At 42.2% G+C, this 24865-nt stretch overlaps 1 long non-coding RNA gene across 1 annotated transcript in view; it reads right to left on the reverse strand.

Annotated features, from left to right (window-relative positions):
- Positions 1-1940: 1940 nt before the first annotated feature.
- Positions 1941-24865, reverse strand: part of LOC311440070 — a 31911-nt gene continuing 8986 nt past the window's right edge. Inside the window, exons 2-6 of the long non-coding RNA XR_014695195.1 lie at positions 15983-16160; positions 15792-15882; positions 9795-10229; positions 6399-6584; positions 1941-2725 (exon numbers count right to left, since the gene is read on the reverse strand). This is a non-coding gene — a long non-coding RNA (uncharacterized lncRNA). The remainder of the gene's footprint in view (positions 2726-6398; positions 6585-9794; positions 10230-15791; positions 15883-15982; positions 16161-24865) is intronic.

Consider the following 24865-nt stretch of genomic DNA (forward strand, 5'->3'; position numbering starts at 1 on the left):
GGTAAATTGTGCCTGATTTCCAGCCTCTACGCAGACAATCAAGTCACGCTCAATGGGAGCTTTGTCTGAAGGGCAGCAGGATCTGGTGCAGGGCAAGATGGAAACATAGTTAATGCTCGGTCTTCAGGAAGACGTTGACAGATGAAACTTGAATGGTTCTGGTCCCTTTTCAGATATTCGTGCTGTAGAGCTCCGCATGTGTTTTGTGCCTTTGATCCTCATTTGGCTGATTAAACTAGCATCCAGGGTTAGACCGTCCAACTCGTACTGACGTCAATGAGCCTTACACGCAAAAAATCCTACTGATTCCTGTGGTTCCTATAAACCACGTGGTCTCATATGACGGACAGATTGTTGGTGTAAATTGCCAAAGCCCCACTCACACCACGAGAGGAGCTGTGCTTCAGTGGCCCCGTATGCGTGCAAGTATCTGGCTTCTCCCTGGACTCTGCAGCTTCCAAAGGCAAAACTACCCAATTTGCAACCCACCCTGAACCCATTCAGGGTATTTTCACTGATTGATTTCAGATGATTCCGAAGTGAATCGGAAATGAACACAGAAATGCATGCTAGCTTTGTACTGGGTACCTTGCACGTTGGGATTCTCCCAAGAACAGAAGATTTACCCTTACACGGAGTGGTCCTGCCTGCTCCCCTTACCGGTGTGACATGTCTGACCGGCTATGGCGCTGCCTGAGTGCAGAGTTCAGAGCTGAAGGGCTGAACTTCTCTTTCACTCCCAGTTTCTTTGCCCTTGGATTTATTATACGTGCTCTTTTAACAAGGTGCCAGCTGGTGCTGCACTGGGTGTATTTTCCTGCAGCCACTCTCTGCTGTGAGCACCTGAGATAGGAGCTGATAGGAACGTTGCACCTGAACTTAAGAGGGCTGAGGAAGAAAAGGCAACTCATCATCTGCAGGAGCTGGCAGCACCATTTAACCAGCTTAACACCGCGCTTCCGAGTTGCTCCAGGGGGGTTACTATGTTTTCATAGCAAAACTCGACCGACCTCATGTGCTAACAGCAGTGATACCAGTAGGTCTGCTCGGGAAACACACCCTCACGCTTCCACTGCGCGCCTCGCTGCTTTGGGGGACAGTGTTACCCCAGCTCAGCCGGGAGCCGGGCCTTGCTCCTGGATCAGAGGTAAGTGTCCCTGTCTTCTGATGACAGCAAGGAAAGCTGGTCCTAAGCCTGTGCTAGATTCAGGGTGTGGTTTGTGGGTGCTTTTTGTTGCGGGGGACTGGGGTTTGTTTGTTTACCCATTTCACATAAAAGAGAAGTTCTCGTCTTCGAAGCCGTATTTCAGAGTTCCATAAATTTGCCCTTTTTCATTGAAAGTAGAGAGACCTGGCATGTCCTCACAGGAAGAAATACTTGTTTACTAATGCCTTGTGTTTTGCCAGGGGTGTCTGCTGGATTCCCAGGCTGCAGTCAAAAGCCACTTCCCTTAAATCTAACCTGCCATTCCCTCACAGACCTGCTGCAGGCTCTCAGCCCTTACTGGCTGGTCACTGAAAGCCAGTACCCAGCCAGGGAAACCTGGTGTAAACACGAACCTTCAGGAAACAGCTGCCTGACTGCTCGCATGCTAAGGGAAGGGGGGTGGTTAGAGAGTAGAGGAGAAGGCATCCCAGTCTGCCCTTAATTATGGTACCTTAAAACCACACTCTGCGGTTTTCAACCAAGGCTTCTTGTTGTCTTAGCGTGAATGCCTGTAAATTTGAAATAAGTAAATGACTGCATTGTGAGGAGTTGGCTCAGGAGAGCTGTAGCAGCATCCTGAGGGGTACTTTAAATGTCAATAACATTTTCTAATTCAGGCTACAGAAGTTAAGCCTGAGCGGAATCAGCAAGTTACTGGTAAAAATGTGTGTGGCCATAAACAAACATGTAACAGAGAAAACTTCCAGTCAAATAAAAGCAACAACAAACTCAGTCACCCCAAATCTATTTTTGTTTACAGACAACTCATTCTCGTTATTAAACGCGCGGAACACTTCCTGGATATTCCTGAACACGCTTCCTAGCATACGTATTAAATCTGTACTCCCACCTCTGCTGCCCCGTTCCTTTCCTCGCCCAGCACCCGAGGGAGCCGGCCCTCCTGCCGGCCGCAGCACGGGAGCGTGTGCGGCTCCACTGCCCTCTCCTGGGAGCAGGAGCTCGGGAGCCGGAGAGGACTCGGCCCGCAGAGCAGAAAGCTGCGCGCTGGGCTGGGTGCTCCTGGTGTTTCAGCGCACGGCATCCCTCCGAAGCTTTGCACCGTGGATGTGCTACCTGTAGAGACACAAATGCAGAGCCTCGGTGGGTCCCAGATCCCAGGCCAGGGCAGCAAGGTTGCCTGATGGCTGCAGTCCCACAGGCTGCGATGACGCCCCTCTCCCCGGAGCATTAAGGTTAGACACCACATAACGCAGAGAGGCGCTGGGAGCAAGCCATGAAGGAGGCATCCCAGCCAAAAAGCCCTCCAGCACCCTCTCGTGTGGGGCTGGGAGCCTTGGGCAGCCTGGCCAGGCACTCCCACTCACTGCTGCCCACAGGGTCTCTCGCTGCCCACAAGCCCAGCACCAACCTGGCCCCGCAGCCAGCTACGCCACCCAATCCGGCCCAGAAGTGTCCCAGGTGGCCTGCAAGCTGCACACAGCTCCGTGACCAAAGTCAGCGGCTCCTCCACACGTGTATAAGCTGCCTGGGTAAAACATCAGCTCTGCGCGATGCTTGCTGGAAAAGAAAAAAAAAAAAGTTGTATTTCACAACAGGGAGAGTAACTCAGATATAACTCATACATACACCACCCATGTGACAAGACTCTCAAAATGATGACTTTGTTTCTGAATAGTGATAGTCTGACTGCTCAGCTTTACTTTGCAGCCCTTTCTTCCAAAAGCAGCTTTGCTTAACCTTGTATTTCCTGCACTAATGCATCTCCGCACTTTGTGTAAATAGTATTTGTCCAAAAGCTGCACCGGCCCTCTAGCCCAGAGTGAGACTGATAGAGCACATCCTTTAACAATGCAAATGGCCTTCTTCTTTGAAGGACTGACATAAAAGCATAGCAAGTGTCACACTTTCAGTAATGTTGGTTCCATTACCTAGTGCCTGAGTACTTAGAAAGCTTGTCCAGAAGGCTTTCCAGATGTGCTCAGTTCAGAGGAAACACCACCTGCAGGACTGAGTAAGGCTTTTTATCCTCAGCTGGAGAGTAAGGTCACATATCGCATCTCTGCAGCAGACCAGCAGAGAAAGCAGAACCCTAGCACCATTTTCCAACCAGTCTTCTGAGATGAGAAGCAGAAGAGCTCCGGGGGGTATTTCTCAGAAGCTTCCCACCCCTCCAGGGAAGTTGGAGCCATTCGTGGGATTTCTGGATTGCCAAGGACTCGTCTGTGTTTGCCCTGTCTGTGTGCTGTTTTTCACAACCTGTTCCCATTTACGTCTCATTTCTCCATGCCTTGGTCTTAAACCAGTCTACCCTGAGCCTGGAAACCCCTCAGCTCTTTGCTCTGGGTAAGCCAGTCTGAGGGTGGTTCTGACTTTTCCTTATTTCTTATCATCATTTGTTTTCTGCTCCCAAGGGCATGGCTAGATGCTCGAGTCTCACCAGAAGACTGCAAACTCCTGAGAAGGGCGCTGAGGTTCTGATGGTTTTCTGTCTGAAACTGCCAACAAAGTTTATTGGAGCAGACAAATTTAAAAAAATCCCACGAGAGATTAAAATAAGCAACATGTTTTGCTTTAAAATTTCTAGGACCAGATCTTCAAGCAGTGTAAATTAGCATAAGTTTTCTGATGCTCTAACCCTTACAATCTGAGTGCAAGTCAAAATTGGGCATGTTTTTATTTAAGGTTTAGTTACTTTTCAAGGCTAAAACTCAAACTGCTCCTGAGGGTGGGCACGGTGCTTTTTCATTCTGTATTTGGGCTGCTTCCACCTCTTTTGCAGGAGTTTATTTCTATCTTTGATTTATTTTCTCTGCTGAGATGTATTTTCCTTATTCTTTCACCTCCCCTCTCATTCATCTGTCTCTCTTTACTCTCTATTGTCCAACCTTTTCAGCTCTTTTCTCTCTTCCCCCTCCTGTCTTTCCTCTTCCTTGGTAGTTCCTTTTCTTTCCCCCTTATCTCAGCAATCGCTGCCAACAGCTATATTTGGAATAGAGTGGGAACAAGCTATTCTTGTGACTTTACTTTGAAATAACTGAGAGGAGCAGATGATTTGCTTTGAACAAATAGAGGATACATCGAGGAGAAGGCAGGCTAGTAATGTCAAAATGACATTGTTAGGGAATACCTGCCCAGCAGGTTTGTCTTTCCCTACTCTCAGGATAACTTAACTAGCTATGAGTTTCTGTTTGCTCTGTTTTAGCTTTAAATCCTCTTTCCAGGTTAGTAGCACGAGGTCCTAACAAGGCCTAACTCATCTTCGCAGTGTCTGGGCACTTGTACATCAAGGGGAATGACTGCCACCTAAAATCTCAGATGCTGGAATTAGCTGAAACAGGATATATACTTGTTTAGCACTTGAACTCAGTGCAGTTGTATCTTCTGGTGTAGTCACAGGATACTGTTATAGAGTCTCACTTGAATGGGCTAGGACAGAAATATGCTGGGAGGAACAACTTCCTATCGAGCAACATGATTTCTCCGTGTCCTCTCACATTAACTCCTCATCACCACCTGTTCCTCATCACCACGGCCATTTGAACTGCTGCAAGCAATGCATTAGCATAGCCAGTGAGAACCAGAGCTACACGAACGGGACACAACAGAATGTATTTCCCCCTGTCCTCTGTATTTCTGTGTTTATACGATTAACTCCCACATTGGCAGACCAAACAAGAATTGAGGCCAAATGAGAAATTCAGCATTAGAGCTTTGCATTTTGTGCCTGTGCCAAAAGACGACCCAAGTCTATTTGTCTGCTCTCAAATGAAGCAGGTTCTATTAAAACCATACTGCTGTACACGTGGTTGTGTGTGAAACTGCTTCATACAAAGAAAGATGCGTGAAATTATATGCAGAAAGATGTAGGGAAAAGATCTTTAGTTGCAAGTGAAAAAAAAAAATCAAAGGCGGGAAGGCTGCTAAAGCTAAAAGGAAATGATTCTTCCATCCATTAAGGACTTCCCGGGACTTTATAAAACCAGTTAACACAAAACATAATGCGGGGCTAACGTGGGGCTTTCACAGTTGTCTCTGCAATAACTGTTAATACATTCATTTTGCCAACAGAATATGCATCAATACCAATGCCTTAGGAGGGCAGGCTTGGCTGAGTTGTAATGTTTTTCTACCAGATCATCTAATATAAAAACATCTCCGTCTTTGAGCAAACAGGCCTTTTGCCAGCTCCACACATACTACTACCACCACACTACAAATCTCGTATGTGCCATACCAAGTGGAGGCAAAGCAAGGAGAAGAAGGAAAGATCCAGGATAAGAAGTGACATTTACTTTCAGCACTGCTCTAATTCCCAGAGACTGCCAAGTGTCTCTTCAGGCTTCTCTCCCTTAAAACTGAGCACAGAAAAAATTGGTGTATGCTGCAGACATAAGAATATAGCAACATCTCATACTCCATTAAATGAAAGTGCAATGGCTAAGTGTTATTTCATCAGTATTAGATGAGTTTTTGCAATTTTGCGCTGCCATGGAAAGCAAATATATTTTATCTGTGTTCCCAACCCCAGGTTTACAGACACAAGTGAACGTTCAGGTATTTAGAGAACACTGCTAAGTCCACGGAGAACTCAGAGAGGATTTAGCCTTCTCCTGTTACCTTCTCATGGGCTGTCCCATCCTCACCGTACTGAAAGCTTGCAGCTTTCCTCTCTGCCTCCTCAACTCCACATGCTCAGCACAGCTGAGTAAGACAACTTGAAAGAGCCTCTGGAAAATAATACTGACTTTTAGGGCTCCCAGTGCACTATATGGGCTGCAGACCTGGCCAGCCTGCTGAAGAAGGAGCTAGCCCACAGCTACACGCACCTCACTGGACCAGGCACCAGAAACTTTTCCCAGCGCTCTCAGCAGTGTCAAAATACCTTTGCTTTTCTATTACTGAGCAGATGCAGATGTGACTAAGGATTGTCGGTACCTAAGCCGTGACTGAACCCCACTGAGATTTGCAACGTAGGCTTTCTCCAACATCCTTGGTCTGGACCAGCTGAGAAGATAAACATTTTCTGAACCTTTCTACCACCACTCAGAACAGAGGTTTGTTTTTTTTTTCTACCTGTAGTTAGTTACCCTTGCCCACAGTGTGTGACATTGTGGATTCAGCCCCCTTTTCTGCCTGAATGCATCTGAGCCCATTTCTTCCACCTCACAGGATGGCACTGGCCAACTTGTGGGAGCAGGACTGGCTCCACAGGGAAGATCAGGGCACCTACCCGGAGAAGAGCCAAGGTCCAGTAGGAATATGCAGCTGGTGTCCTGATTTCCACACTCTAGCTCCGAGCAGGTCGTGGGAAGCTGACAGGCTGTGCATTTGGTGAGAACAGTTACAACCACCACCGGCAAATACTTTACAGGCATCCTGGAAGGGACAATCAGTGTTGCCATAACCTTTGAAGAACCTGGGAAGAAAAGGTATGAAGAAAGAGCAGCAATGAACAGGTGCTGATTTTTACTTCTATCTATAAGAAATATCAAAGAACAGGAAGTATTCCCCCTGCCATGTACAATGGACCTTCCTTACAGCTAAGCTGAATAATCATCATAATAAGAAACCCATCCCACAACTCAGGACAGTGCTTGTGTTAGTGCACCACTAAAACCACCAGGACTGCAGCCCTGGAGGAGCTGACCAGGGCTGCTCTGGACTTTGCAGGCTTTCTGGAAAGCACACCTATTGTAACACGATTTAAAGTTGAGAACACGTCTAAAAAACACACACAATGTCAGAGAAGGAATGAAATGGTGCTTCTCTCCCCCCCACCCCTCCAACCTCATTACAGGCTAAGGAAAAATAATGTATGGAGAATAATACTTCACCATCTAAAGAGTTTTTCTGGTTTCTAAATCTAGTGAAGAGTCATTGTATATTTTGACAGAAAAATGAATCAAAATAATAAAGTGAATACAAAATTATATTGCTGTCAATAATTTAATTTACACAAAATAGCACTGTGACATGGTAATTGTTATATATGATGCAGCATTCAGTATAATATTTGGAGAATGCATTATAGAAAGTCAACATTTAACTACTAAAATCAACTTACATAATCAAAGCTGTCAGGGAATCTTTACAGTTTTATATTAATTTGAATGTAATTTACTATAGAGGTGTCATTCTTAGAGGTGCTTACAATAGTTAATGATCTCTGCTTTTCCATTATAAAATCCTATTTTCAAAGGCTTATAACTTGGTCTTAAGAACTCTCAGCCCTCCGGCACATTTTCTTCTTCCTCACAAAACTATGTTAGACATTTTAAACTTCTCTCTCAGAGCAGAAAGTGTGGTTACTTTCAAAATTCATTTTGAGGATTTGCTAATTTGCTGCTTGCTACCCAAGGATATCAGAAAAAGAAAGGTTCTTCGTAGTACCAGAAGACGATGATATAGTTGTGTTCTTTTCTTCCACTTCCCTGAATATTTTGCCTCTCAGACCATTTTTCTTGATGAAGAATCTAAGCATCTTCCAGTATTGCATCCTTCCTTCTCTCCCCACCACGTGAACAACGAAGGTGAACCAGAAAGTGCCAAGGAATCTTATGTTTCAGCTCACATCTCATAAAGGCTAATCCTTCAAACAGAACAACAGTAAAACTAGTATCACCTCCCGCCTCATCAGCCTTCTTACTTCTGCTTCTTCCGGAGCAGCATTTATCCTCCCTGTTGATAACATTTCTAAACATTTCTGATGTGAATTGCTCTGAGCCCTTCCATTTAATCCCATGCTGTTAAAGGCCTGCAGATCTTTGGTGCCTTCTCACACAGATGATCTTTTGCCTAGGCTCCCATCATCTGTTTCAGTTTCTACAGCATGCTCTTCCCTAGCCTGGAGAATTAAGCCTTGCCTGCACCTCCTTCCTGTTGCCACCCTCCTTTATTCTCTCTCTGTAACATGTGCCACTTTCAGATGCAAGGTGTGCACAGTCTCCATCCTCTCTCATCGCTTCCTGTGACAGAATAACCCGCTGCCTCTGCCTGGCCACTAATGCCAACTTTCCTCCCGTTCCTATGCAGCATCAAACCACTGTTTCATGCTGCCTCCCACAGTGCTAGCAGTCCCCCAAAAGGATACATAACACAAATTTATTGTCTTCTGGAAACTCCTTGCTGGAAAGTCTACGTAAAGAAACGTGCCACCTATGGCAACAGCGTGGGTGAAGGCCACTGCCTTTCCCCCTGATAAACACTGCCTCACTGTGCCCTTGCCTTTCACTGCCAGCCTGCCTTTGTTACCCCCACAGTTCCGTGGATGGATCCCTCTCAAGTAGCAGCCACGTATGTGCTGTGCTTACACAGCCTCTGGCACTGCTGCGTCCTGGGACTATGACTGTTTCTGACTCCTGGCCACCAGTGCGTTACCACAGCTCTCTGAGGCTCTGGATTCCAAGTCTGAGCACGGCAGGGAAAGGAAAGGCAAGGGGTTGGCAGCATTTAGTTGCTTCAATGTTTTTTGCCCCAGAGATAGGACACTGAAGGCCAATTGTCCACAAACACTTTTTACCACTGAGGCCAAACTGTTACAGGTCATATCCCAGCCCAGACTCTGAGAGGCAAATTGTCAGCACAAAGATATTATCTGTAATAAAAGCAAAGCCAATTATTAGCTTGTTTGCTTTGATAGACATGCTCCAGTTCAGGAGTCTAGTTTTCCCAAATCCTGCTCAGATTCACTTTTTGCATCCATGCCTGTTAGCTGTCATTTTGCATCTCTTTCCCTCTAGCTTTCTCTAACCTCAGTGTTATTTGAGCAGACATGCTTGAGCCAATGTGCAAAACTACATCCAAAAACGAAACCATTGTTACCATGTAACCCTCTAGTCTTGTATGGAAGCAGCTGTCACTTGTGCAGCATCCCTTTGTTTCCCATGCAAGAAGAGCTTTTTAAAGTATTTGTGATACTCTACTCTCCGCAGTCCATCTTCTTACGGCCACTTCCTTCATTCAGTGTCAACACTTAGGCAAAATACTTCCTTTTTTGCTTCATTGTCCATTCCCCTTGTTCGACAAAATGAATGTATCGCTTTCTAATAATATGTCACAAAAAATGGGAATCTTCCTTCCCTTATGTACATGGAGAACAGTGTGGTTCTGTAGTTTCAGACAAAAAATCTGCTGCTTATGTTTCATATATTGAAACTGAAAACTCTTTCACAGGCATGATGCTCCAATGATGGACTTCATTCAAGAAAAATGTGATCATATTTAGGCTGGATAGAGCTGGTAACTGACTCAGTAGTACCAAGGTTGCAAGATCGCGTAACTCTCATCTGGGGCTGATTACCACAAGCAAGATAACATTGAAAAAAAATTGTTTCATCCTCCAGATTCATAACTAAGTGGTAAAAAGGAACTCTAGAGATGACTTTTTTCCCCAGTGGACATTCAACTGGACATAAGCAGGATGAGTGTCTGGATAAACTATATTCTATTAAAAAATAAAAATAAAAAAATTGATACCCTTCAGATCTTTATTCTGTTTTGGGGGGAAGAAAAAAAAAAAAAAAAGCACTAAAAGCCTGGCTGTAAAGAGGACTACAGGGTGAAAGTTTCTGGATGTTATTTCCTCATTCTGAGTGTTGAGAAGCCAGAAGTAAAAGATGAAACTTACAAGTCAGGGTAGTCAAGGACTGCATGTATCTCATTTTCTGTGGAATGAATGGGACACGACAGGCACAGGACCTTAGGGGATGTTCTTCCAGACTGGATCATGATTCTTGCATTTTTACTGTTCCTCATAGGAAAAAAAAAAAAAAAATCCATCCGACCGGTTTATCTCCATTCAATATTTTTACTCCTTGAATCTCAATGAAGAGGTTTTTCTCTGATGTAGGTAGCGCTGCCCGCTCTCCCGAGGTTGACGCCCACTTCATTCAAGTATTCCTAGTGCAGCAGGGATGTTAGTGGCTACTGGCTCACAGCCAACATCCCACACATTTCCTCCGCAGCAAAAATGCCTTAATTCTGACCCACTGTCTTTCAAGTAGATAGTGAAAAAATCAGTCACAGAGCTTTGCTTTTATCTGTATTTCTCCTTCAGAGAGATCTGAAAAAAAAATAAAGAAATTAGACATTGTCCTTTTCTTTTTCAAGGTCTGTGGTCAGCAAGGGTGAGGTTTGGTGCTGCTGTCAGTGCTAGAGCCCAAAGAGAAGCTGAAGGCATTCAGACAGTGGTGCTTACAAATTTGGGCAAAAGGAGTTCGCAAGCAGGGTAACTGCAGGGGGGGGACAGACGGACTGACCACACTGTTTGTCACCACAACAGCAGCAGCACCCGGCACCTTTCCTACTCAGCAACTCTTCCGCACAGCGCTCCTTCTGAATCAGGTCAATCATCATCATCGTAAGAGCTTGTGTTTTTCAGGCAGGGCACTCAAAAAGATCAGAAGGGACAGAAACTTTTGGCTGCCAGCTGACGTTTTCCATCCTCAGCACGGAAGAACACTGCTGATGTTACCTGATAAGTGCAGGGCAGCACGTTCCAAGCCCAGCATCTGAATGGGCAAGAAGAGCGTGTACACGTTTAGGAACTGGGCACATCACAGGCCTGGCTCTGCCACTGCTAATGGCTTCGAGCTGTGACAAATTATGCAACACATGCATTCTTACACCCACAAAAGCCAAACACATGCATGTTTTAAGACCAGTGCATGGAAAAAAAAAAAAGCACCGTGGAACAAAGCTGTCCAATTCATAACTCCACTGCACAGAACATTAAAGGAAAACAGCACAGGCAAACAGGTCTTGTATTTGTTAAACCAGCTGAGCAGAGGTGAGGAGAGATACAGGAATGTTTACAGGGGAACGTGGAGCCCAATATTACAATCTGACATACAAGGAGGTCTATCTGGAGGGCCAAAATCAGAAGCCAATGGGAAGAAAATGGTTGGCAAACAATTTAGTTGATTTCCAGCACTGTATGGTGCTGTCAGGATGAAAGAAAAATAAACTGCCCTCCGAGGTAACCAGTTATGGAGTCATAAATATTTGATAGAACAGGTTAATAGAGTAAATATATGTTAAAAAAAGTGTAGGCAAAGAAAACCCCAGAGAGAATGACTACCTTGGAAAAATCAGCAAGTGCAAGGAAGATGACCCAATCTTGTGATAAACACACAAAAAGATAACTACTTTAGTCAATAGAATAAAAAAGAAACAAGGAAGATAACTAAAATGGAAAGAAAGGAATTAATTAAAAGAAGCCAACACACTGACCTTTCATAAATAAAGTTTCAAAGATTGCACACATGCCAATCTGAGAAGCAGGTTGGCTAGAAGTTCGGAGATAATTAAAAAAATGCATTTCTTGATATCAGAAATAAACATTTAATTATAATAGTGATTATATGTACTTAGTAGTGGTCAGGATGATTATGATCTAAGAAAAACTACAGGGAAAGCAATGTTGCATGTAGTGAATTTAAGGAGAACTGCAAAATGTACAGCAAAACTCGAGGAATAAAACTAAAATAGTAAGAAGAACATAGGTTAAAATACAAGCTGCAGAAAAGTGACAGCAGGAATTATTTCAGAAAAAGAGTTTGGATAAATTGGATAAAACACAGGAAAAGGCTGATACCCATCACTGCTATGACACTTGCATTACATCTTACTTCCAAGTGTGGAGTCCAATTTGGAAGAAGGCAAGAAGCAGAATATTCTCTTTATGGTGAAAAAAGGCTTCTTTCTTTTGCAAGTTCCTGTGTCAGTAGCCATTTTATGGGGCTGCCAATCATGGCAAATCAACTGAAAAGCCAGATCATTTTCTAAAGCATCTACCTTCCTAGAGAAAGATTTTAAAGTTGTCTGTGTACAATCCAGCTGCTGCTTTTAATCTTTCCCTGACAACAGTAGTTGTTTTATTACTTTGACAGTCATTTTTAGCCCATGAATAGTACCACAGTCCTTGTAAGATACGAAAATTCTTTTGATCTACAATTTCATAAGGTTTAGCAATGGACAAAGGATTTTTCCGGTACACTTGATCACACACTTGCTGAAGTTGAGGCTTAGAGCTAATAAAAAGGCACTGAGCAACCCATTTGGAGAAACACACACAAAAAATCTTTTTGATGAATAATGATTGCCAGAAAAAATAATTTATAAGAATACTACCTATTAATAGGAAATTAAGAACAAGGTTATTCTGAAATAACCTTGATACATTGCCAAAATCACCTTTAACTTTCACAGTTTTAATGTAGTATGATCTAGAGGATAGAAAGTACGGATACAAGATAGGCATTGTGTGTAGGTACAAAAAAGGAAGGCATTTCTAGCTGTCTGTAGTAACTTAGAGACACTGGGAGAAGACTCAGGCAGACATAGAGTAGTTTTCTAGCTTAATGGCTTATTCTATTTGCTCTACAAATAAGAATTGTATGCTTTGTGCAGTCTCAAATACTGTATAAGCTGTAATATAAAATATATTTCCAAGCAAGAATAGAAAGCCATTCATCAACTATGTTGAATGAGAAAGTGACTGAAAATTATCAAATCTGCAATTTTTATTAACACAAGCTGCAGTACTTTCAGCACTTACACCTTTAACTTCACACACACGTGCATCCCATTTTCTTATCCTATTCACATGGGAACCAATTCTATTTTTCCTTATGTATAAGGAACTAAACAGAAGACCTTTGTGATATAAGTGTAAGGATGTTTCTGGGACAGCTATCAATTTTGCAGTTAGCCAACTACATACATATCTACCTGTGAACATGTAGATAATATGTTGAATTGGATTCTAATTTTTTGAGTCCTCCTTCCTAAAATAAACATGAAGTGGAGGGTATACATATATGTACATACATATATCTACCCATGTAAAGACCATCCTATCTGCACGCTCTTTTAGTAACTGAACTGATGAACACTGGCTTGATTTCCTTTAAAAATTTTATGTCCACTAGCACTGCCACATTGCATAAGGACATTTATTTCTAAAACCCCACAATAAGTTTTTAATTTAAAGTAAAAAGAAACAATTCTCTCTTTTGCTGGGTGCAGTTAGAAATCTTGATTCTCCGATGAGATTCGTCAGAAGGAGATTATAGCAAGATTAAAGGAAGGACAGAAATTCCTCTCCCACTCCCTGCACTGCAATTATTCATACATCTGTAGTATTTCTCAAACAAGACTATTTCAGAAGACAAGAACATTGAATTTCATACCTTTTGCCAGACAGCTTCAGTTTATAATCTTTTGAAATTTCCACAGAATTCCCCGAAGTCACACTTTCTGGCAAAACTCCAGCCTGACCCCTACAGTCTAACATTCACAACACAAATATTTCGTCCCAGTATATGTTTTTTTAATCAGACAAACCACTGCCCTTTGGTTTTATTATATTCTTCTGACAAAATGCTGAGATTTCTGTGTACAATTATTAAAAAGCAAAACCAAAACAGACAAACAAGCAAACAACAACAAGAGTCTCCCACAGTCTGCCAAAACTGACCCTGGTATCACTAACCTTGAGAAATCAGCTCTCAGTGCAAACAGAGATCTTCACCTCTGTTTCTCTGTTTTTCCAGATCTCTAAGTGAAAGACTTGTTAAAGGTCCAGCCTTGTTCTAGCCACTTATAACTATGTTTGCAACTGCACTGTTTTGGGGTAACACAAAACTCTGAGTTCTGTATATGCAAGATTTTTCTTTCCATTCTTTCTTCCAGATTAGGAGGACTCGGAGAAAAGAATTCAGCCTCTGTTGTTTGTTAATTACGTCCAGAAGTTCCTACAGAACATCAGCTTCTTGTATCAGACTGTTCCTACATTCACTACGTGCCCAAGCATTTACCCACTCAGCTCCGTTAACTGAGTTATTCCCTATCCTTATCAACTGCTGGAATTTCCCTTTGAGACCTCAGTGCACCAAAGAGGGAAAGATGCACTTAGTGTGGGGAAAAACAGCCCTGTTTTTGCCTCCCTCCTGCCAACACTTGCAGTGTTTAAGATAATACATTCTGTAATAAAAATGAATGAAAATTTGAAAACGTAAGTGGAGTTGTACTCTCATAATCCACTCAAACTGCATCTCTTGTAGGTGTCATCTTTTCTGAGTACTGGAAATAACAAAAGAGAGGTCTGGCTATGAACCCTGCCAAAGCCAGGAGCAACTGCCCCACACAAAGCAAGCTGCAGCTGCCAGCTGTTCCCAGCACAGCAATGCCTGGGGACTTCTTGCTAGCCCAAAGTGCCACCAGCTGCCACTACGCAGCTGACAAGGAGATCATTGCATGTACAAGGCAGCAGCCCCAGAAGGCCTGCAGGACCTTTGCATGACTAGTTAAATCTCAGGATGTAGAGGCTGCTCCCCAACAGTCATGTTTATTTAGCTGACGATTTACGTCTACAAAAGCATCAACTTCTCAACAAATTATTCATCAAAAGACCAGCTTCATGCTTTCTGATTCACAGCACTGACTTTCAGGATATTCTATCTAATAAATCTGAAGTAGATATGAATAAACAAACACGGCATTATGCTAAATTCATTAATTATGTACCAAGTTACACAGTGCGAAAAGTACACATAACACTGGGAGCTCGTGGAAGATGTGTCTGCAAAAGAGAAAGTATTATCTCCGTGATCAGAAACATCATTTCACTTTTAGCTGCACCTGTTTTGGATGTTTCGGCTAAAATGTGTTATTAATTTTCAAGTTGTGACTGACTGCATGTGATATCTCTATCTGATGTTTGAATGCTCTACATAAGAACAATCTGCCTAGTCCAATGATCTGTCTCTCACAATAAGCAGCCACAGGCAGTTTTTTTACAGAGATGCATACAAAACTGTGCATGTTTAGGGCCATTCTTCCCTTGTGTACTCATTGGCCTGCCAACAACTTCAGCTTCAAGGATTCTTTATTTGGAAGGTACACCTAGATCATATTTGACAGCTGACAAAATCTCTTTTCTCCCCAGAGACACCCTTCAGTCACATTAGCTGAGTATGTTTTCATAGCATCCCTCCATACACCATACATCACAAATGTTGTAGTATATGATCTGTTGTTAAAATAACCATTTACTTAAGAGATTTAGTTGTAAGATACAGCTATTCCTCCATTGTTCTGTGGGGGATCAAAGAAACAATAAAGAGCTTTCCATCCTGGAAGGGGAAAAAAAAGAGAAGAAAAAAGAAAGTTCCCTTCTCATCAGGAAATAAGGGCCCAATCTTTTGACATCAACAGACTCAGATCATCTCTTGCAGGAGATAAATGTTTGTTTAGGAATTACAGTCCCAATTGAAGCTTTTCTATGTTGCTGAGCAAATCACAAATTTGATTATCAGATAAAGCTTTTCAAGGGACAAAGTAGTGACTGAAATCATTTGCTTCCTAAACACCCAGAGTTACAGCCATCAGCACCAAGGGAGAGGCCAAGAGAACTAGCATTGAGCTGTGCTCACAAGGGACCTCCAGCAAAACCTCTTCCAAGCACTCACAGGTGAGTACCTGCTTTTGTCCAGACTCAGAACCCGTGCAACTCCTCACCTTCCTCCTCCATGTGACAGCGAGTGCTGAAGCAACCCCATTCCCCCATCTCCTTCTGTGGATGATGAAAGAGAGGTCCTTGTTTCCTCCTGGCTTCACTTACCTTGTCTGAGGTATCAGCCTATATTCAGTACTGCTGGACCAGGAAGCCTGTTTCAAAATGCAGTTCAGTGTTCGCTCAGTGTCATGGTAACCTAAAAAAGGAATTATACTGCCATTAAAAAAAAAAAAAAAAAAAAAAAAAGAAATTGATACAACACAGAAGGACTTCCATGGCCAATAATACTCTCATACCTCACTTTTCTGTTGTTCTTCCAGCAGTCAGTCCTGGCTGGGCTGTTGCAGCATCACTCCAACAGCTGGCAGGAGCACTGTCAACTTCCCTTTCCTCCCAGTTTCCATCTTCTCACTCAAATCAGACACTTCAGAATCAGAAACTATTACTGGAGACAAGGAGCCATCCTTCTGAATGCTGTGTATGTATAAGGAAAAGGATGAAATATCAAAATAGGTCTGTAGAATTTGTATAGGTTTTATATATATTGTATGAATTTACCTGTTATCCAAAATTTCTTAAACTTAACTAAGAAAGCATTTGGTTTGAGTTTTGGAGGAGGTGGTTTCTTATACAAACACATGAGGCTGCGTTACAGCTATACGTTTCTTTTGAACACACAATGCTGTAGCAGCATGAAAATATCTGCACAAACCTTGTAAGGGTGATGTTGTTAAGCCCTGCATATTGGTGTTTCTAAACCCAGCAGATTCAGGCACCATCACCTCCCTTAAAACTCTCATAAATTTTCTATGAACAGTTTTATAAACAGAGAAAATGTCCGTATCCCTGACAAACTCAGTATTAGTAAGAAATAAAACAAAATGTTCAGGAAATTTTCAATAATTGAGGTAATATTGTGATACATATTAAGATCTCTATTAATGTAAAGGACAACACATTGCTTACAGGTTTCTGAAGTTGGATATGTAGGGCTGTTGGATTTCTTTTCATCAACAAATGGTGGAGGAAATTGCAGAATTGCTGCTATTCTTGCCCTAGTGCACTTGTTTGCTGTGAGATTTCTCCACAGTCTATTACAATTTAATTTCATAAATATCCCTTGAAAATAGGGGTTTAAAAAAAAAAAAAAAAATGTTCTGCATCCCCAGTACTGAAAAGTGAAGCAGGCTATATTTAGAACCACCTTTGCAGGAAGGGGACACCTCAATAAATGCTCTGTGTGGCCATTTGTAAGGGTTATGTGTCTGCCGATGCAATCTACATTTTTTACGCTAATAGTACAAGTCAGAATAAATATCATCTCCTCTCATGTGCCAGCCCTTTGATAAAGCAGAATTGGCCTGGTTGATTAGGAATACGTGTCAAACAAAGATAATGGGGGAATCCCTTTCAGCAGTGTCACACAACCTCAGCAACCATAATGAGACCAATTTAATGAGCCTTCTGTTTTACAAGAGATATTAATTGCAGTCCTGTCACATAAGGTACAATTCAAGATAAAATACGTAAAAAGGAAGGGGAAGGGATTTCATTCCATTTTTGTCATGATTATAAATTTTCTCGCAGGATCATGAATCTCCCGACTGCTGATCTAAATACTCCAGGTGGCTGACACCACCGTAGAACAATGCGTTACGAAGGCTGTTGAACACTAGACTGCCAGGCTTTTCGTTCATCTTTCTGCCATTGTGATTTTTATTCTACTCTAGGCATTTTTTTTTCTCTCTCTCTCTTTTTTCTTTTTTTTTTTTTTTAATATTCTATTTCCATCATTTTGTTTGTTTCTTTGTTTGTTGTTGTACTAGTACGAATGCAATGGGAATCTGCCCTACAAAAAGAAAGCACCATTCCCATGTATTCATCCATGAGGCTGCTTCCCTTTTCTCACTGGCATGGTCATCATCTTAAAAACGCTTTTGCAAGTGTTCCACTTCATGCTTCTTCAGCCAGGCTCAGAGACTTGCAATTAAGCATACATCTAAGTGTTGTGTTGGATTGGAGCACAAATTATATTTATGCATGTAAATCAAAACTCTCAGTTCAGGATTTCAAAAGATATATCCGCATCCAATTACTCTTTATAAGAGAACATGTGCTCTCCGTTTGTGTATCACACCAACTTCGCATTGCCAAAGCATGCGCTCCCAGCCAGGGCTCCTGCGATGGAGGGAGAGGAAGGACCTGCTCGGTGACAGATGCTCGTGGCTGCGGCACGGCAGCGGGGACGCTCCCCACTCTGCAGCCTCACCTGGGAGTCAAAGCAGCTGCAGGCTGATCCCCTGCACGTGGCAGATGCTGAGCGGCGGGCGCTGCCTGCACATGCAGCGCAGGATTGAACAGGTCTTGGGCACTGCTTGCACATCTGCGTGTGTTGGGGATTAGTTTAAAATTAATTCTAATAAACACATTGTCACGTCAGCAGATGTAATGTGCTTTCTTTTAGCAACGTGTGCACCTGCAATGAAACAGCGGCTGCAAAGCCCTGCCTGCAATATATTCAGCTCCAAATATTCCCAAACTACAATGAAGTGGTAGAAACTTAGAGAACCTTAGTTCTCATTCCTAATCCAGTCATCAGGTTAGAAGAATTCAGTTGCTTCGAGATCCTGCAACAGCAGCTTTATAGAGAGCATTGCTGCTTAACAGCTGAACCTTGAGGCTGTTCCTAATCCTAACCCTTTTGTTCTGGCAATGTCAAGAACTGCAAAAACAGCTCTGTTGTACTGTACTCCCACTTTGTTGGTCATTAAAAAGTTGGTTATCTCCTGAGAAGGCGATAGATGAATAAAAGCCAAGATGGAATAATTTTATCTACAAAATACGTCAATAGAGTTGTGGGAATATTTAGCACTTAGGTAGGGCTTCACACGCCAGCCTGAGATGCTATCCCAGACATCCTAGGACATCATAACAACAGAGTCTAGAGCTGCTTGCTGTGAGGTAGCTTCTACGAAACTTTCCTTCCACACATTGGTGCCACGAGTTAAGTCTTATTTTTTTGCAAAAAGCCTGCCTATTCAGGAAATGTAGTGCTGAAATTCAGGCAGCCATACACATTCTGCAGAATTCAAAGTATGGTGCAAAGTCTGTCGGGCAAATGAAACAAACCCCTGAAATACACACTTTCTGTCAAGGTTAGCCTTACACCGCAAAATCTATGCATGCCTTAGGACACCTCTCTGAGCGAAAGTGGTTCCTAAACCCCTTCCTCAAGAAGTTACTCAGGGTCAGATTTGGCCCAAAGATGCAAATATATACTAACTTCCTCAGATGTATCTTGGAGTCCTAATTCTTATTTAAATAAATAAATAAATAACCTAGCTAGAGTTTGGGTACCTCAGTAACTTTTCAAATCTTGTCCAAGGAGTTTAATTTGCTTCTGAAAAGACGTGCTTTAAAAATCATAAATATGTAATTCACAGTAATAAGACCTCAGCACTTGCTCCCATACTTGCTGGACCAGAAAGTAAGTCTGACATTGGAAAGAACAGCTCTTTGCTGCTCATATGGAAATGCTGGGGTCATTCCAGGTGACCCTGTGCAGAGATAAAAGGGCCAACAGAGTTGTTGTGAGCAGTATTTTCTGATTATAACAAAAACAAACAAATAAACAAACAAGCCAGAACGCACAGATGTGGGCACATTCTCTAGAATAATTACTGATCTACCATGTTATGATTATTTCATCATTTTTATTTTTTAAATTTTTTGTTAATGGAAAATAATGATATGGCAAGACAACGTAATGCACTACTTCACACTATGCATTCTGACAATATCATTTCCTGAGTTTATTAATTTTATTTTTCTGAAAAGTAACACGTACATATAAGCTACTAGTAGTCCCCTTCCACATTCGGACCATGAAAGACTACGCTAGAATACTGACAACCCAACGCAGCATTCTGATGTTGGAAAATACATTACTTTCCAGTAATTAAAATGACTCATCAAGGAAAACATGAATGAATATATTAACTCATTTCGATAGTCTTTTATACTGTCACATCGTGAACAAATAAGAACCTCAGGTATGGAAAAGCAGCATTTGCTCTCTCCTGCAAGGAGATCACTTACCCGCTGAGCTGGGACAGACCCTTTTCTGTGACCTCTGCAAAAGTTGCCCCCCGGCTCCCCCGTGGTTAACATGTTCTGACGATCATCCTTTGTCTCAGTCACATACTGGCAAAGGACTCTGCTTCACTGAAATCAATCAAACAAACTGCTCCAAGCTTTAATCTTTTACGCAATAGCCAGAGCAACACAGTGCCATCTCACGAGTCCCATATTTGTAAGCATTCAGAAGAAGAAATGTGACATACTGCCTTCTCTGTGATCAATATGATAATTGATATTTTCACCTTGTTCTGTGAAAGCTGCTTCCTAAAGCAAGCACCTGTGAGTAAATAATAGCAAGGACAGATTGGTCCTTGTATATTACGTTTCAACGACCATGATAAAACTTGGGAGTGCCCAGAAAACAAGCTTCCCAGTTCCCAACCATCACAGACCTGCCAGAAGAGCATCTAGACTTCACAGGATCTGCTTTAAAATGCCACTGAAGTGGTGCTCCCTAGCTCCATCCCAACATCCCAAAGCTGCAGTTCAGGCCAAACCTTTCCTCCTTTACTAAAGTAAAAGTAATGCTGAACGTCCAGGTTAGCTGTGCAGAGCAGGTCTGGTACCCTGGGGTACAAGATTTTGCAGGAGCTGGGGAGGCTGTGTGAGAAGTGTTGCGAGCTGGTCCCCTCTCGGCTACCGTTAAAAAAAGGTGCTTGTTATTCCAGAGGAAATTAGAATACTTTATGCTCACAAAGTATTTAAAATGCAACTACTTCAAAAAGACAGGCTACAACTGAAGTTTTCAGCAGCGGCTTTCAGAGCCCCACCCTCAGCAAAGCAGAAAGAAAAGAAACAGGAGCTCAGCATTTCTCACAAAATAGGGCTGCGTAAAACCCCCAGGCCAAAAATACTCTTCAGACTTCCTTGGAGAGCATAAAAGATCAAAACTTCAGTCTCAGCCCCGTGTATCTGAATTGCTAATAGATGCTCAGTACTGTCTCCATCTGCAGTGTCACACAACGAGGATTAGAGGTAATCGTGTTTTTAAGGAAAGGGAGTGTTTCACAGTGCCAGAAGCATCCTCAAGACTCAGACTCAAAATTATGATTTAGCATTTTCTGGTTTGCCCTGGACTAGCTTTCCCAATCTCCTGTTTATGAACAGCTGCACCAATACCGCACTGCTCTCATGTGCCAAGTAACAATGGGACATTGCAAAACTACAAAGGCTCGTCCTGTCCATTTAGCCAGCGTGTCACACGGAGACAAAGCATAATGCAGCCCTGTGAAAAGTCCACCCACAAACTTCATTTCACACTATGCAATGAGGCACTTGAGTTCTCTGCCTTCCTGCTCTCAAACGAGTTCACACGACAACAACTTCAGCATTTTGGGGACTGCAGCATGCAGCCTTCCATCAAGTCACCTGTTTAAAAGAATCATCATTAAAAATACTTCATCCCATTTTGTTTATTCTTTCTTTAAAACTGTTGTGTTCAATCCAGTTTAAAATGTAAATGAGTACTCAACAATGAAAAAGAGCTGTTGCCATTGAAGAGAAAAGCCATGTCATCTTATTAAAAACCTAACCCTCCTGAATTTGAGTCCACAGCACCCTGAAGTGAGTATAAGAAGCTATTCCTAAAAATACACTTTATTTTTTTCACTACCAAAACACGCTGCCTCGACATTTCCAGATAAAGTTTAAAAAATGTAGCATTGGTTATCAAATGGGCAATAGTTATTTTATCAATTTAAATCGCAACAAAACATCCATTATACTGGCACGGTGGAACCAAAGAGCTGGACCTCCCCTGCACACACACATCTTACCAAAAGCTGGCAGAACAGCCCCATGGCTCCAAGAGGAGGAGCAACAAAACCAAACATTAAATGTCAGCAAAAGACATCCTTGGCACAGCTGTATTTGGAAAGCAGTGTTTTGCTGCTACTGGGGTGTGTTGATGGGACTGTGCAACAAATGTAGTGTCGCAGCAAAAAGAAATCGAAAGGAAGGGACAGCAAAGAAGGCTACGAAACACTAGATTAGAAGTGCATTTTCCCCAAGCAGAGTGATAGAAATAGGTGAGGACTAATTCAAGCAAAAAGATATTCCTAATATTAATATGTTTTTATCAGTAATTGCAGCCTTCCTATCTGGTTTTAGTCAGATTTTATAAGCCCACAAATAACTGTTTTAAGCATCTAATTTTATCGTTAATTAATTCTCTGCGCAAGGAACAATGACAAACTTGGAACAATTTTCCTAAATGAGAAGGAGACAGCTGATGGCTCAGGTTTCCCAGCACTGCTGATCTTTGACCTTTCTGAAAATTCACAGGCAAATCTCCCCACCAACCTTCTCTTGCAGCTGAGTCTCAGCACCGTAGTGTCAGCATTTACATTTCTTACAGTTGTGATAAAATGTTGGATATCCTTCTGCAAAGGAAAAGGAGGTTGACGGCTTTATCAATTTTATGGGGTTGGAACTAGATGATCTTTAATGTCCCTTCCGACCCGAGCCAGTCTATGATTCTATGATTTATGTTAACACGGCATGAAAAACACAGGTCAGACCCTACATCCTGAACATTTTCCTCTGCCACGAACTCGAGGTGCCATCAGGGTAGATCCAAAGACAGTCTGCAGCACTTTTGCCTGAATGCACTTCTGGTTGTTATTCCAACAACAGTTATACAGAGAAGCTTTAGAAAGCACAATCAGTACAAAATATGTTGTCTCCAAACATGGTCTGAAGACAGCTAACATCAGCTTGATCCTGCAGTCCTGCTAAGTCACCCTCATTGATGCTAAGGGCCTGTTTTGGTCATTTAGTTTAAGCACAGGCACTGCTCCTTTGACTTGAAAAGGGTATTTGCCATATTAAGGATTGCAGGAGTCAGCAGACATGCTGGTCCTCACATTCAGGAGAAAGAACCCATATAAATATCTTTATGATTAAGTGAGGGCATTAAAAAACAACTCTCTGACACACAGGTGAGCACAATGAAATTATGGTAACAAACCTTGTGCAGATACAGCTGGAGCAGGATACGGCCCTCAGAGCCAGCTGAAAGCTCCAGGGAGCCGGGCGAGAGATCCTCAGATGGCACCATCACACCCTCCTCTCAAGAAAAGAAACGAAAATGTTGAAGTTCAGTGCCAGTCTTCCTCACTTAAGTCACTGAACAAAACTGAAGGAATGAAAAACAGCTTTGCTAGGAACTTCTGAAAAATTTAGCTAAAGGAGTGTGATGGGAGCTGGATAAATGCCATTTCTGTTGCATTCTCAGGAATTCCTTTGGAAAAACAGCATTAAAATAAACGAACAAATTAATCACCACAGACTTTTCCTTGTGATTACATGACCTAAGCAGTTCCAGAGGGGAAAGTGCTCCTCTGTGACCAGGCTGTTAAGAAACTACCCTGCAAATAAGAACTTTCTCTCTTTATTGTAATGGGTCTTGACATTGACATTGTCATGTTAATTTGCCAATTCAATCACAGCATTTGCTTGAATTGAGGCAGCAAAGGCATATGAACATCAGCCACCAGCTAAGTCCATGAAAGACAAAAGCTGCCTTTTATGGTCAGTGGTACTTCATGTTGTTTTCTTCCTTTTAGCAAAATTAATGGTCAGATCCAGGAAAAATACAGACTGGCTAAATTGTAATAGTTATCTTCTTGTTTTAGGAAAAAACAGGAACCTCTGGGAGGTTGGGGGGGGGGGGGGGGGTAAGATGGGACAGGACAAAATTCACTGAATCATTTGCCAGATCTTGTTTCTCAAAGAAAGTGAGCTAAAATTCTATCACAGCTGAAGTAAACTGGCAGACGATTTGGCTGTAACAAAGACAACCCTCCAAGCATGAAGCTTACCATTTTGCGAGTTCAGGGATATACCTGCCCCTGCCTGGCCCCCGTTTGGGAAAGGGCTTGAGGCAGAGGAGCAGAAAAACTGAGTGCAACCCATAAATGGGAGCCAACACGAATGAAAGGACCACGTGCTGCATACTAGCATCTACAGAAGATGCATTGAATCAGACTGACGAGGTACAAAGACACACCTGCCAACCTAAGAAGTGAAGAAATGGAGAAATGTTAAAATACAACGTCAGATTTTGTGTACTTTTTACAAGCACCTTGCCGACACAGGCCTCAAACATGGAAAAAAGACTGATTGCTGTCTCACTTTTTATAGAGGAATTTTTGTACCTTTGCAAGATTCTCAGAGGCTAAGCCCTGCTTTTTATTCCTACAGCTTGAGGGGCTGGTCTCCCAGCAGAAGGGTGGCATCAGACCGGTGCTCTAAGCCATCAGCAGTCCCAAATTGTTATTTCCAAGAACACCATTGCTGCCTCACTTCCCTTCCTGTCTCTAGCCTTTGCTAGAGACAGATTGATTACTAAGAACATGAGAGCTAAGCAGTATATACATTTACACAAATTACACATTGTGTGAATGCAAAGCTTTGGTTCAATCAAAAGCAGCAGCCTCAGAGGGAACCAGATGGGAACATGAATAGGTCGAAATTAATGACTTGCAGAGATACAGGAGAATTCAGCATCACGTTGTGTCTCTGGTTAAGTTCACAAACCAGTGTCTCAAGAAGGTAACAAGTGTTTAAAATGAAAACATAAGCATCACAGCAGTGGGCAAGAAACTTAATTGTAACTTGTAAATCAAACCTCAGAGGTCTTACAAGGTCACTGATCTGCAGGTGGATATCCAATAGAAACGTGATACTGTAGACCTGACATAAAAGAGCTCTCTTAATCTCTTCTTTCACATGCATAAGTAACTCATACTGCATGCACATGTCATATCTGTAGTAAACAATTCATTTAAAATCATTTATGGACAGCAGAAAATGTATTTTAATAGTATTTTTCTAAAGGTCAGATAATGCAAAGGAAAACAGATAAAAAGGAAACCAAAGCTTACCCAAGTGATATTTTGAGTATTTTGAGGTTTTCTAATCTCATTAATTATGAGATAACATAATGTTCTTAAAAAATAATACATTATAGAAGTGAGAAGGAGTAAGTTGCACAGCAGGCTCAAGATTAAGACAAAGGGAATTCCCAGTAAGGCAGT

The sequence above is a fragment of the Aythya ferina genome (assembly GCF_964211825.1).
Source record: "Aythya ferina genome assembly, chromosome: 7".
NCBI lineage: Eukaryota > Metazoa > Chordata > Aves > Anseriformes > Anatidae > Aythya > Aythya ferina.